Here is a 14700-nt window from a genome sequence, read left to right as displayed (position 1 = left end):
AAAGAATGTGACACATCCTTGCATCATTAAACATTCCACATCATAGACATATGTAGTACATTTTCAACTAATATTTCATAACAGGCACTGCTTTGTAACCTGAAGATCCATGCCACAAACTGTACATTGGCTATGGTTGCTTCTGCATGTGTTTAAACATCAGAGGGACCTGGAAGCACACAGTTGGTTTACAGTAGTGGCTGTGTCTAGGGAGGAAGGTGAGGGAGATGAGAATAGGATTGGGGTCTGCTCTTTGTTAAAAGGTTTGCAGACATATTATTTTTCACACACTATAAAAGTTCTGGGAGCTATTTAACAAAAGTCACCAGTAGAAATGGCTGCAGAAATATAAATGTACACCTGTATTTTATAAGTCATGTCTGTGTTAAGTGTTTGCTGTTGTAATTTTACAAAGTGGCTTGAGAGAGAAAGACACCATGGGACAGAGTTCAAGCAGAGGAGTTTTTGATTAGGGGAAAGGGATCTTAAAAGGGTAAAGTGTGGGAGGGCTGGTCTCTGGGAACAGGAACAACGGGAGAGAGGAAAGGGGGTGGAGAAACCTGCCCCTGCTACTTTTCCTAACCCGTGCAATTTCTTTTCTTTGGGTTTTTGAGACAGGATTTCTCTGTGTAACCCTGGCCGTCCTGGAGCTGGCTCTGTGGCCCAGGCTGGCCTAGAACTCACAGAGATCCTCCTGCCTCTACCTCCTGAGTGCTAGGATTAAAGACATGTGCCACCATGCCTGGTTTAAGTGTAATTTCTAAGTGCATTCTAAATGCATATCCTTATGTCTTCAGGTAAGTGTAACTTTCACCTTCAGATGGACTATGCAATCTACCTCGGAATGCTTCAAGCTCTTATTTCTTTCCATCCCTCAGCCTTAAAGTATGGAGGTGAAAGGCAACATCTAGTTCTTTCTCATGTGCTGGTCCTCACACTGTCTACTGCTGTCACATCAGGGTGTTAAAAACTTAATGATTCCCAAAGGCATTTTCCCGGAAGCAATTATAGATGTCTTTCCTCAAGCCTGAAGAATTGATAATGCACAGACTGAAAGTACTCAACTACTGAGAAAGGCCAGTGCTTTCCTGCCCCAGATTGCTCAATCTCTCTCAAACCTCCCCCTTCCCCCGCCCCCCACTCAATCTCCTACCACACCCTTATGTTTTCTCATGGGGAGCTGACCTTCTCCTCCTCCTGGTCCTGCCTGTCCACTGAGCTCCTTGGTGCTGCTCCGTGTTCATCAAATTGTTTGACACATGGGACACTGATGTCCTTCCAGCTGAGTGTCCCTGCCATTCTGGATAGTCTCTGTCGCTGTGCAATGTTATTGTCTTTCTCCACTCTGGAGACCTTCTCTTCATTTCCACCAGGGTCACCCAAGCCCTTGACTTGAAGATGCTCCACAGTCACATGCTCACTGAGAACCCCCGGTTCCTGGCTTCCCTCTTGTAGCTATACTCTTCTCATTAGACTTGCCCTTCAAACTTGTTGACAGACTTGTCCCCCTTGACTTCTACTTTTCTTTTTTTCCGTATTTTTTAACTTTTTACACATGTCACTCTCAGTTCCCTCTCCCTCTCCTCCTCCACCCCCCAATCCACCCAACCCCTCTCCCCCACTCCATCCCTTCTCTGCTCCCCAGGGAGGGCACCTACCTAGAACCCTGTTTGGATCAGTGTTCTGTCCAAGAATGCTATAGACATATTTTGTCTTTTCGTGGAATTTTACCTCAAATTCCCTGAAGAGGAGTGGATGTGTCTCTTCTTGGCTCCTATAACACCTCTGGTCTGAACCACCTCTGGGTGGGTGAGACACTGTTGTTCCTCTGTGGCTTCCATTGATTTTCAAGTGTGCTCTCTGGAGATGAATGCTGCCTTCACCTCTTGTGTCTACATGGCCTCTAGGTCATGCAGTGCAGAATTCCAGCAGGAACTCAGTGTGTGGGGCCAGGGGCAGGTGGTGAATCAGGGCAATGAGTGTCCTGGGTAGGCTTTTCTGTGGGCTGGTCTTGTGTTATCGCACTTCAAATTCAGTCACTGTTCCTGCGCCATTCCCTGTGCTGACTGGATTTGTCAACTTGACACAAATCTAGACATATCTGGGAAGAGGGAATATCAGCCAAGGAGTTGCCTCCTTCACACCGGTATGACCATGTCTGTGGGACATTTTCGTGATTACTGATTGTTGTGAAAGGCCTAGTTCACTGTGGGCAGTGCCATCCCTGGGCTTGTGTGCCCGAATGGAATAAGAAAGCAAGCTGAGCAAGCTGTGAGAACCAGTCAGCACTCCTCCATATACCAGTTCCTGACTTGAGTTCTAGGCCTGACTTCCTGGGATGATGGGACTATTGTAGTGTTTTTTTTTTTAACTCTTTGGGGCCCACCACCCAGCTCCCATAAATACAGAGGCTTATTCTTACTTATGAAGACCTGGCCTTATTTTGGCTTGTTTCTAGCCAGCTTTTCTAACTAAATTATCCTGTTTTTCCTTAACTACATTTTGCCCCTGGGCTTTTTACTCCCCTTTATATATCTTCCTTTCCCTTTTACACCATGGCTGGTTGTGTGTCTGGGTGGCTGGCCCTGGTGCCCTCCTCTCCGTAACAGAATAAATAAATAACCCAGAGACTGATATTGGGATTCAAGCTTCAAACTGAATATCAGAAAAACAAAGTAATCGGCCACTAGCTCTCATCTAAAGCTCAAGCTAAAACTGAAAGGGCTGATCCACGCATGAACTCTTTACTAAGTCTCAAACTGCTGCCTCTCCTCAGTGTGGTTGGAGAACAAATGCCCCTACTGAGACCTTGCTTCTATCTTACATGCTTCACTAATGTTGGGATTAAAAGTGTGAACTATAATTCTCTTTTAGACTGATTCACTCTTTATATCTGGGTGGCCTTAGACTCAGAGATCTGTCTACCTCTTAGTCCTGAGTCCTAGGATTAAAGGTGTGTACCACCACCTCCCAGCTTCCTAGATTCTGGCTACTGGGATTAAAGGTGTGTGCCCGGCTTCTAAGGCTTGTGGCTGACTTTGCTTTTATGAATCCCTAGGCAAGCTTTGATAAATCATAAACAATATGTCACTCCACCTCTCCTTCTTTTCTTGATCTTCGCCCTCACTCTCCTTCCTAGATTTCTTTTTTTATTTTAATTTTAAATAGCTTGTTTTACATGTCAATCCCAGTTCCCTCTCCCTCACCTCCTCCCGCACCCCCCCACCATCCCCACCATCCTCCTACCTTATTGCCAATTCCTTCCACATAGGGGATATCTAGAGTCTGTCATTTCACTCAGGGTAGGGTCCAGGCACTCCCCTAAGAGTCCAGGCAGAGAGAGCAACCCTCTTTGTGTTATGGACACACGATGTCTGTTAGTATTCGAGGGATAAACACTGATCCACTGCTCAGGACCCCATAGATTGCCCAGGCCTCCTCACTGACTCTCACATTCAGGGGGTCTGGATCAGTCCCATGCTGGCCTCCCAGCTGTCGGTCTGGGGTCCAAGAGCTCTACCCTGTTCAGATCAACTGTCTCTGCTGGTTTTGCCAGCCCATTCTTTGCCAATTTGCTCATCGCTCCTCTCTCTGTCAATGGGTTCCTTGGGTTCAGTTCAGTGTTTAATTGTGGGTGTTTGCTTCTGCTTCCATCAGTCACTGGATGAAGGCTCCAGGATGGTTATAGACATCAAGTTCATTATCAGGAATGGGCATTCAGGGTGGTCTTTACACTATTGCTTAGCTTGCCAATTGGTGTCATCCCTTTAGATCACTAGAGGTCACAATGGTGCCTGATCTGTCTTCTAACCTATGATTCCCTCTTCCCCCTATCCTACTCCCCCAGTCAACCTTCCTGTTCCCCCATGACCTACTCTCTCTTCCGCTTCTCCCCCTCTCTATTTCCCAGCTCCCCCTCCCCCCACCCCTCGCTGTGTTCCCCATCTGTTCAGAGGATTTTGCCTCATTCCTCTTCTCTTGGGTACCATGCATACCTTTTATGTTCTTTCCTGTTTCCCAGACTCTCTGTCATTGGAAGTGCAGACTGGCACTATCCTGATCCATGTCTAAAATCCATATATTAGTGAGTACATGCCATGTTTGTCTTTTTGTGACTGGGTTACCTCACTCAGGATGGTTTCTTCCAGTACTATCCATTTACCTGAGAATTTCAAGATTCCATTGTTTTTTTTTCTGCTGAGTAATATTCCATTGTGTAAATGTTCCACATTTTCTCTATCCACTTTTCAGTTGATGGGCATCTAGGTTGCTTCCAGGTTCTGGCTATTACAAATAATGCTGCTATGAACATAGTGGAGCAGATGCCCTTGTTGTATGAATTTGCCTCTTTTGGATATATGCTGGGTCTTGTGGTAGATTGATTCCCATTTTCCTGAGGAATCTCCATACTGATTTCCAAAGTGGCTGTACAAGTTGGCACTCCCACCAGCAGTGGAGGAGTTTTCCCCTCTCTCCACATCCTCTCCAGCATAAATTGTCCTTCCTAGATTTCTTCTCCTATTTATTCTCTACCCACTAGCCCCAACTATTTCTCCAGCCTAGCTATTGGCTGTTCAGCTCTTTATTAGACCAATCAGGTGTTTTAGACAGGCAAAGTAATACAGCTTCACAGAGTTAAGCAAATGCAACATAAATGAATGCAACACATCTTAAACTAATATCCTACAAATACATGCTGTAGATGAAACCTTTCCTATCCAAGCTTCTTTCGTTCGTTCATGGTGCTTTAGCACAGTAATCGAAAGCAAACTAAGGCCATTTCGTAATAATGCCTTATCCTCCACATCTCCAAGTCAGTGACATTCCCATGTTCATGTACAAACGACTGCACCAGGCTTTGTGGGGTTCTGACTAATACCTGGATATTCTGTCAGTGAGGGGACCAGTGTAGTTCAAGTTTAATGATTTCTTGGAAATGGGCCATGAAAGTGAAGTCTAGGTGAATGTAGGAAGTTTGAAACAACTTCTATACATGTTGGAAGAGGATGGATGGTCAATATTAAAGATCAAGTTGAGACTCTGTAGCAAGAATTAACGATACATATAACCTACTTTATCCTGTATATGGCAACCAGATTGGCTTTTCTAAAGTTTATGTGGAATGGTGTCTTTCTCTTGCCTCAAAATCTTCAAATATTCCTCTTTTCCTTCAGGAAGAAAAATGAGCCCCAATCTTAACAAAGTTGCTTTATTATCACAGGTCTGTTCTTCAGTACCTTTCTGGGTGTGGAATTAAATCAGATTAATTTCCATGTTACAGGTGGGGTGTATCCTTCTTAAATCTATGCCTTTATTTATGAGTGTCCATTCCCACTGGAAAAATCTTACCTACTTGTGCCTGTCATTTTCCATTTACTTTCACCGCTTCCTCTGTTGATCCCATAACCAATTGATGGATATGGGAGGTTTGAAACAACTTGAAGATCAGATGAGATTCTGTTTCTAACTGTTTAGTACACAGCTATAAGCTTTACTTTTTTGCATTGACCTTTTAATTCTGAAAACTTGGTATATATATATATCATAGCATTCTGTACAATTTTTATGCTACTAATAAAAAGACAAGGTACCTCAACATAACAAAAGAAGGCTCAGTCAATAGCTAGAATTGTACAGGATGGAGAAGGGCCAAGGGCTCATTCTGATGAAGAACATGTTGGAAAACCAAATGTTTCAAAAGGTTTCAAAAACAAAGAAACAGTGTTCTAACATTACTTTATACTATATCAGAGGTATAAGACCTTGCAATAATGGGGAAAAGAAAGAAAAGGCATTATAACTATAAAGGGAAAAATAAAGCTCTCTTATTTGCAAATGACAAAATAGTATATAGGGAAAAGACTAAAGAACCTTCAAAATTGGAACAAGTAAATAAAGTTATCATTTTATTTAGAATTTTAAAAAGTTAGGATTAAAAAGTGAATGCAAAAGTAAAGTTTATGGTTGTGTACTAAACAGTTAAAAACAATCTCATCTGATCAATGTGAATTTCAAGCTGTTTCAAACCTCCCATATTCATCAATAGGTTATTGGTTTGAGAATATTGAACTGCCTCTATAGCCCTGGGAAAATCTTCACTGGGTTGGTTGCAGTGAACAAACTTCCTGATGTCCTCTGGGTTCAGTATGCTGTGGCTTTGTTCAGGGTTGTTGCTTCTCTATTTATCAGTAGTACTGGCCTGTCACATTCTTCATGTTGTATTCTTATCTGATTTGTGTGTTAGGGTAATGCTAGCCTTCTAGAAAGTGTTTGGAAGAATTCCTTCCTCTTCTATTGTTGGATAACTTAAAGAGGACCAACATTAATTCTTTGAATAGTTGGTCTAATTAATTTGGTCTAGGCTTTTGCTTTTCTTTGACATGCATCTTTTTATTATTAACATATCTCAGTACTTGATAATGATATGTTTTGATTTTTCATTTATTCATGACCTAATCTTGACAAGATGTGCAAATGTATGGATTTTCCCATCACTTCTAGACTATCAAATTTGTTACTATGTATTTTTATGACAATCTTTCAGATCTTTTGCATTTCTATAGTATCAACTGTAATTTCTCCTTTTCATAATTGACTTTATTTATTGGAGATTATCCTTTTCGTCAAGTTTGCTTCTTTTTTTTTCTCCAACAAGTTCTCTTATTGTCCTCTGTAATTTTTAGTTGCTGTTTCATTTACTTGGTTTTGGTCTTTACTGCTTCTTTCCTTTTATTAATTTTGGACTTGTCTTGCACTTGCTTGTCTGGTTCCTCTAGAAGCAGTGAAAGGCTGTTCTCTGAAATGCACTGACTGCGAGAACTCCCCCGTTAGTTTTACCTTTCCCATGTTCCACATAGCTCAGCATGCTGTGTCTGCTCTTTTATTTGTTTGAAGAAAAATGAAAATTTCCTACTAAATTTTTTCTTTCAGCCATTGGTTGTCCCAAAGTAAGTCGTGTAATTTCTGCATATTTACCTTCCCAAGTTCTTCTTGTAAATGATTTCTACTTTTATTGCACTGTGGTCTGAAAAGACATTCAGTATAGTTTGGATTTTCGAAGGTTTGTTTTGATTTGTTCTGTGGCCTGTCGTGTAGAATGTTCTATGTGCTGATGAGGAAAATGTGTATTCTGCAGCTATTGGACAGAAACTTCCATAGAAGTCTATCTGGTCCTTTTGATATAGGGCATTGTTTTTCTCATTTATTTTTATTTTATTTTATTTTACTTTAAGAATGAATTTACTTTTTGACAGTTTCATACATGTATATAATACATTCTGGGTTACACTCACCCGCACCATCTCTTATATTTCTTCCATCCCCAACTGTTCCTTTGCCAGCAAGTGCCCCTCGAATTGTCATATCTTTTTGTTTTGCTTTGTGGCCCACCTTATTTAACCAAGGCCATCCATATGCTAATGGCTATGGAGCTACACATTTGGAGCATGGGCAATTCAGCAGTGACTATACTACTAAAAACAAGGACTCCCTGTCTTTTAGCAGCCTTTAGTTGCCAATATCTTCTTGGCTAGTGCTGGGACCCCATAGTCCCTCCCTTATCTGAGTGTTGACTGGTCCAGTCTTGTGCAGGCCCTGTGCAGGCAACAGCAACTACTGTGAGTTTATGAGTTCAAAAACCACATCATTCCCAGAAGACAACATTTTATGGCCCTCTTGTCTACTTTCCACAGCTTAGCTTCTTCCTGCCCACTCTTCTGGGATGCTCCCTAACCCTTGGAAGGGTGATATGAATGCCCAGCTTAAGGTTGGCCACTCAACAGTCACTTACCCTTGGCGCTTTAACCAATCCTGAGTCTTTGAGTTAACCACTGTTCACTGAAAAGAGAAGTTTCCCTGACAAATCTGAGGGTAGCACTACCCTTCAATTTTAGGGAGCAGTTTAACAACATAGTCATCTAGCAAAACAGAAGCAGTAGATTCTCCCCAGAGCCTACCATCTCCCCAGCCATGAGCCTATGGCCAGATCCACAGACCAGGCATAACCTTGCTCCTCTAGAGTGAGCTTCATACCCAACCAGAATGAAGCTAGTTACCCCCAGAACAATCATCTATACCAATGGGCACATCATGCCTGGCAAGCTGGTATGGATCAGGTAAGGTCGACAGCTAGGGAAGACCACTGATGACTTTTCTTCCTCAGCTGCTTGCATCACAACTTCTCTCACTGTGAATACTGGGGGATGGGGAGGGCGTTTCCAGTCAGCTTCAGCATGATCTTTCTATGTCCAAATCCAAAGCACGTGTCATCGTCAGGTAAAAGATGTTCTGGTCTAGTTCTTGTGGTTCACAAACAGCAGTGTCAATATAAACTACCGTTTTTGGAGCCTCTTTGACCAATAGCTCAAAGGGAAGTTACCTGAACCTGCTTTCATTAAACAACATGACTTCTGGGAGGAACATTATTCACTCATATAGGGGACTTCTGTTAAAACTCTTTTAAAAGTATATTTTTAGTTAGCTTATAAAGTAATAGATTTCAATATGGCTTCTTCACATGCTCTTAGTTTTGGTCACCCTTCCCTCTACGATTTTTCCAGCCCATTCTTCTACCTCCACGTGCCTGTTTTAGCCTTGCCATCCCAGTATCCCCTCCTTCTACTTTCATAGAACATGTGTTCTACTGTCCTCACCTCTCTGAAAACCTCCCCAACCCACCATGTCTTCTTTCTAGATTTCAAGTCTCTACAAACATTCCAAGAAAAATACAGAAATTTAAATATACAAAGCTCTCATCTACATATGAGAGCAAGTATGAGGTATTTGACTTTCTGAGCCTAGGTGACCATACTCACTATGTTTTCCAGTTCCATCGATTTTCTTCCTTATTTCATAATTTAATTTTCTGTTAGAGCTAAATAAAATCCCGTTGTGTATTTGTTACATTTTCATTGTCCATTTGTCAGCTGGTGGACACTTAGAATTATTCCATTTCCTAGCTATTGTGAACGCAGCATCCGTCAATGTGGATATACAAGTGTTTGTGAAGCAGGATAAAGAGACATTTGGGTATACTTCCAGGAGTGGTAATCTGGGTCACATGGTAGTTCTATTCTTCTTTTTCTGAGGAAGTACCAAGCTGATTGCTATAGTGGATGCACCCTTTTATGCTCATTAACAATTTATAACGGCTCCTGGGGCAGGGCTTCTCCAACATTTCTACTTGTGACCCCCTGAGAAAATATCATGTGACTCCCTCTAAGTATATAGGTATATAAAATGGGGGTGCAAATCAAACACATACTTGTCTTATTTTTTATTAAAGACTTTATTAAAGTCTTTGCTTTATTTGCTTTATTAAAGACTAAAGCAAATTTGCATACTAATAATGGATACACTTATTCATTTTACATATAGAATTAAATACGAACTGAGTATTTGCTACGTCAGGTTGTGCAATGTGTTTTTCAGAGTTAATATTTTGATTATATAATTGTTGATGTTGAGAATATCGCTTTCTATAAATACGTAGTACAAAATGGCACAGGTATGTAATGGACTATTTGAGAAATTGTTGGAAAATCTGTTCTAACCCCAACTATAGTCATTTAATTACTTCTTTTAATAAAATGTAACTTAAGTCAGAAATGAAAGCAAGAATTATAAAAAACAAACCCCCCAAAACAAAAGCCAGATCCCAAAATAACCAAGTATTCTGATGTGACACAATCTAAAGATATGTTAACTTAATATATGCTATGGAATGACTGTAGAAACATATTTCTTTTCTTGTAGCTAAACCACGGTGTTCTGTTAGAGCAGAAAACTTTATATGAGCTGAGGTGTTTTAGGCACTGCTTATTGGTGCCATGTGATGTGATGGCTTGTGCTATGCAGACTGTATGTGCTGTGTATTGGGAACCAGGACTGCAAATGAAACCTCAAAAGCAACTGCACTGCCAGAAACTCCTCACATTCCTTACACTTTGGATTCTGAACTAAGATTTTGTCTCACACCGAGAATCTTTTCAGTGTTGACATAAATTTTGTAACCCTCAACATTCAGTTGTGTTACCCTCAAATGGAATTGGAACCTACAGTTTAAGATGCTTCTTTGATGAGAGATAAAAGCTACACTTATCTATGGGTATAAGGATATGTATTTAGAATATATTTAGAAACTATATTGACTCAAGAAAATGGCAATAGTAGGTTCTTCTCTAGAATCTATTACCTCTCTAGCCATGTTTTTTTTTTGTTTTGTTTTGTTGTTTGTTTTGGCTTGTTCTTTTGGTTTACAGTATCAGGCATGAACTCCCTCCTACTGGGTGGGCTTTAAGCACGATGAGACAGTTGTTGGTTAAAAGCTAAAAGCGCCACTATTGCACCATTGAGAATATCTAACAGGCCCCTCCTGGGCCTGTTATTGTTGTGGTCTATAGACTTCACAGGAGGACAGAGATGTTAGTTTTCTTCCTTGGAAGCTTGCGTAGCAGTCTTTGGACAGTGTGAGAGCTAGAAGTTAGGGTTTAGGGTAAAATTTAACTTTGCTATGTCTTTGCTGGTTGTTTAGGATACAATTTAATGTTGCTATTTCTCTGTTGTCTATAGTGATTTGTCTATTACCATTATAGTTATTATTGTCTTGTGTACTCTCCTTCTTCTGTATACAACTGTTACAATTGTGTTGTGTGTAATGGTTATCGCATTGCATAACACCAGCATTACAATGGAGTCTTCTACTCTAGGCATATTACTATTTGCTTCATATCTGGATTTTTCTTTTAGTACTATGAAAACCTCATGCTAGTCTTTCCTAGTCTATAAAGTTACTGTGGAAAAGCCTGCTGTCAGCTAATCTGAGGCAACCCTGCATGTGGTCTTGTATCTTCCTTTGTAGATACAAGAATCTTCTTTTTGTCTTTCACTGGTAACATAGACTTGACTGACAGTCCTGATTCCTGTACCTACCGGTAAGGTTTCTGTTAGTATTTCTTTGAATAAGATTTCTATTCCTTTATCCTTTTCAAGTCCTTGAATCCCAGTCATCCAAATTGCTCTTCTAATACAACTCTAAAGGAACTCATGGGTTTTATTCATTTCCTCTTATTCTTTTCTCTGCAACTGTATGTATATTTTAAAGTCTGTCTTGGAGGTTACAAACTCTTCCTTCAATTTTATCTAGCCTCCCATGATAGTTAATTATCATTGTTAATGTAAGTAGGATTCAGAATCACCATGGAGACACACCTCTCAGTATGTCTATGAGTCTTTTCAGCATATATATATTTTTTATTTCTCAAGACAGGGTTTCTCTGTGTAACAGCCCAGGTTGCCCCGGAACTCACTCTGTAAAGCAGGCTGGCCTCCAACTCAGAGATCTGCCTGCCTCTGTTTCCCAAGTGCTGGGATGAATGGTGTGCATGCATCAGCTTTAGCATTCTTGACAGAGCAGGAAGGGAAGACACATTCTGGATATGAAAAGCACATCCCAAGGACTGGAGTCCCAGTCTGAATGGAAAGGAGAAAGCTATTTGTGCACTAGTGTTTGTTTCACTCTGCATCCTGAGGAAGACCAGCCTGGTCCCCAAGGCTAAACAAATCCCTCCCTTCCTTAAACTGCTTCATGTCAGCTGTTTTATCACAACAATGAGGAAAGGAGCTAATCCACCTCTTATGGATACTTTTTGTTGCAATTTTAATTTCAACACCGTCTATTTTGGAACTCAAAAAAATTGATTTTTAAAAACTGTTTCCATCTCTTAATTTTCTCAGAATATTACAATATTATTTTTCAATGTTTGCTTCAAACTAGTAGAATTTCTTTAAAAAGGCTATTTTTAATTATCTTTCTGAGAGTCCCCTGTGCTATTATCTGGTTAGCTTCTGGCACTTTAGTAAATGAAGTCAAGGACCTTGCTTGCACATGACTTTGAATTAAAGGTTTGATCACCCTGGGCTTCCTTACTTAGCTCTGTGCTAGGCTTGGCTTGCATGTTCAGGAAGAATGAGAAGAATACCTAGAAAGAGCAATCTGTTGCCATAGCCACCCTCTGGGACCAGAGCAATCTGTTGCCATAGCCACCCTCTGGGACCAGAGCAATCTGTTGCCATAGCCACCCTCTGGGACCAGGGTGGTTCCACATATTGTGTTCATAGTTACTTGATTGTGATCTGGCACTAAAGATCTGTCTTGCTCTGGTAACAGTCATTTACCATGGGAGGAGCCGCTTTAGGTTCCTGTATGACACGCCAATGCCACAAATGCTACCAATCTGTACCACACCCACCCTACAGCTCATCAAGAACAAAACAACACAGCACGTGGATAGTCCCACACGATTATAGATTTCCCAATGCCAAGGTAGTCTTGTGGGCTAAGAATACAACAAGCAGCCACCAGTGATGCCAGCTAGAACTGAATTCTGTTAGACATGGAACAAGTCTTTCTTTTAAAATTCAAGCTGCTCCTGAGAGCTGGCAGAGGCATGGGGCTCTTAAGATCTGTTGGAGGGGGGCTCAGGTTTCACCATAAACAAGTCTTCATTTATCACCCCAAATTTCCCCTTTATGCTTTTAGCTTAGTAAATAATCAAGATAACTCTGTCATATCAAGTGATATCATTTCTGTAATAAAAACAAATACAGAGATTAGAGGAATGGCTCAGCAGTTAAGAGCACTTGCTGTGCTTGCAGAGGACCCAGGTTTGGTTCCCAGCACCATACCAGGTGACTCACCTGTGGCTCCTGTTCCAAAGAACTGGATGACCTCTGGATTCTGTAGGCATCTGCATGGACGTGTTGTACATAAACTCATGCAGACACACATGCAAGGGCATACCTTTCAATATTTTAAAAATTACTTTTATTTGAAATAAATTTACATCACATCCAGCCCCTCCCAGTTACCTTCCCTTGAATCCCTCCAATGCCCCTCAAGTTGACAGCCTGGCCAAATCAATGAACTCTGTGTTCAGGGGAGACTCTGCCTCAATATATAAGGTGGAGAGGGATCGAGAGGAACCTGGCATCAACCTTTGGCCTCCATATGCACGTTCACCCATGCATGTACACATACACATTAATATACTCATACAAACACGCATACACACACCACATACACAGACATAATATAGAATGCTAGTGGCCAGACTTTTCTGCTGCAGTTTGAAGATGTGCATATTGCTTTTCCATAATTTGTTGCAAAGTTTTCTGCTAGTCTAAACTTTCTTCTTCTCCTTTGATATTCTTGCCACCTAATCTCTGTCCTTATGTCCTATGTACTGACAGTTGAGAAAAGAATTTGCTCATTTCCAAAAACTAGATGGCCCACCAGTTCTCCCCTGCCCCCCTTCTCCTTTTCTCAGCTATAAATTGCAATTTAAAGGTACAAATTCATGATTAAAGCTGTTTGCCTGTGGCTTTGCCCTCTACCAGCACAGGCCAAAGCTGTACATGGGGCTCCCACCAGAGTCACCACCTCAGCAGGCTAGGTTTTCTTTTCTTTTTTTTTTCTCCAAGTTTCTGAGAGAGTTTGGGGTTTTCCTGTTGTAGCCTCTCTAAAACAGTCTCCAGCTGCCACCCAAACTCTAGAAGCACCTAGGCCATCCTAATTACCCATTCTAGCCTGGTTAGCTCAGTTGGTAGAGCATTAGACTTAATCTCAGGGCCATGGGTTCAAGCCCCATGTTGGGTGCCAATATGTAGCACAAATAATAAAAACCCAGAGACGGATACTGGGGTTCAAGCTGAAGATCAGAAAAGCAAAGCAGCCAGCCACTAGAGTTCTTAGCTCTACCAAGGCTGAGTGACCCTGTCCTCAGTGTGACTGCAGACTAAATACGGACTGAGACTCTGAGCTCCTGTCTTATATTCCTCTCTAGTGCTGGGATTAAAGGTGTGTACCATCACTGCCTGACCTCTATGACTGTGGCTAGCTTTGCATTCTGATCTTTAGGCAAGCTTTATTAGATCATAAACAAAATATCACCACAAGAATCCCATGGTTATTGCAAAGCTTAGGGTACTAGGTTCCAGACTGATTTCAAGCAGGGTTCCTAAACAGCCCCCCAGACCTGGTCTGCAGAGGGGCTTCTCCCTCTCTCATCTAGGTCAGTGAGGAAGTTGCCACTGAAGCTTGTTATATAGGAATGTGTCACCTAAACTGTGAGCCAGAGCTCAGGACCACTTATACTGTAGGCAGGTCTGAGAGGCTCCCCCACTCCTCTATACCCCCCCAATGTAAACTGAATTGCCCGCTCTTAGGACCTAGAACACTGGTGACTGACTGGCCAGGGATTTCTGCCTTAGAAAACCTTTGTCTATTCTCGATGGCTGTTGTTGTTTTTATGTTAGTTCTGTTTCCCAAGTATCATAGATGCACATATGACTGCCTAATCCTCAAAGATACTGAGAATCTGAACTGCACCGGAGTCTGGGAAATGCAGATACTTTTAGTTCATTCTGTCTTTGTGGACCACAAAAGCACATTGTAAAGAGAGAGGATTGGAGGGTGTGGGCCAAGGTTGAGGATTGGATGCTGTGGGCCATTTTTAACACCCAACAACCATTCCAAAATCACTGTAAATTCACCAAATTTTAATAACTTCTGAGGAAATGTTACATGAGTATAGGTTTTTAAATGTAAGAACAAGACTTGGGGCTAGAAATAGAACTCAGTGGTGGAGAACATGTTTAACGTGTGGGAAACCCTAGGTTCTATTCCCAACGTCAAAGAAACAA

This window comes from Mesocricetus auratus, unplaced genomic scaffold, assembly GCF_017639785.1.
Source record: "Mesocricetus auratus isolate SY011 unplaced genomic scaffold, BCM_Maur_2.0 Super-Scaffold_100006, whole genome shotgun sequence".
Lineage (NCBI taxonomy): Eukaryota > Metazoa > Chordata > Mammalia > Rodentia > Cricetidae > Mesocricetus > Mesocricetus auratus.
The sequence above is the reverse complement of the archived record's forward strand: the minus strand, read 5'-3'. Positions refer to the sequence as shown.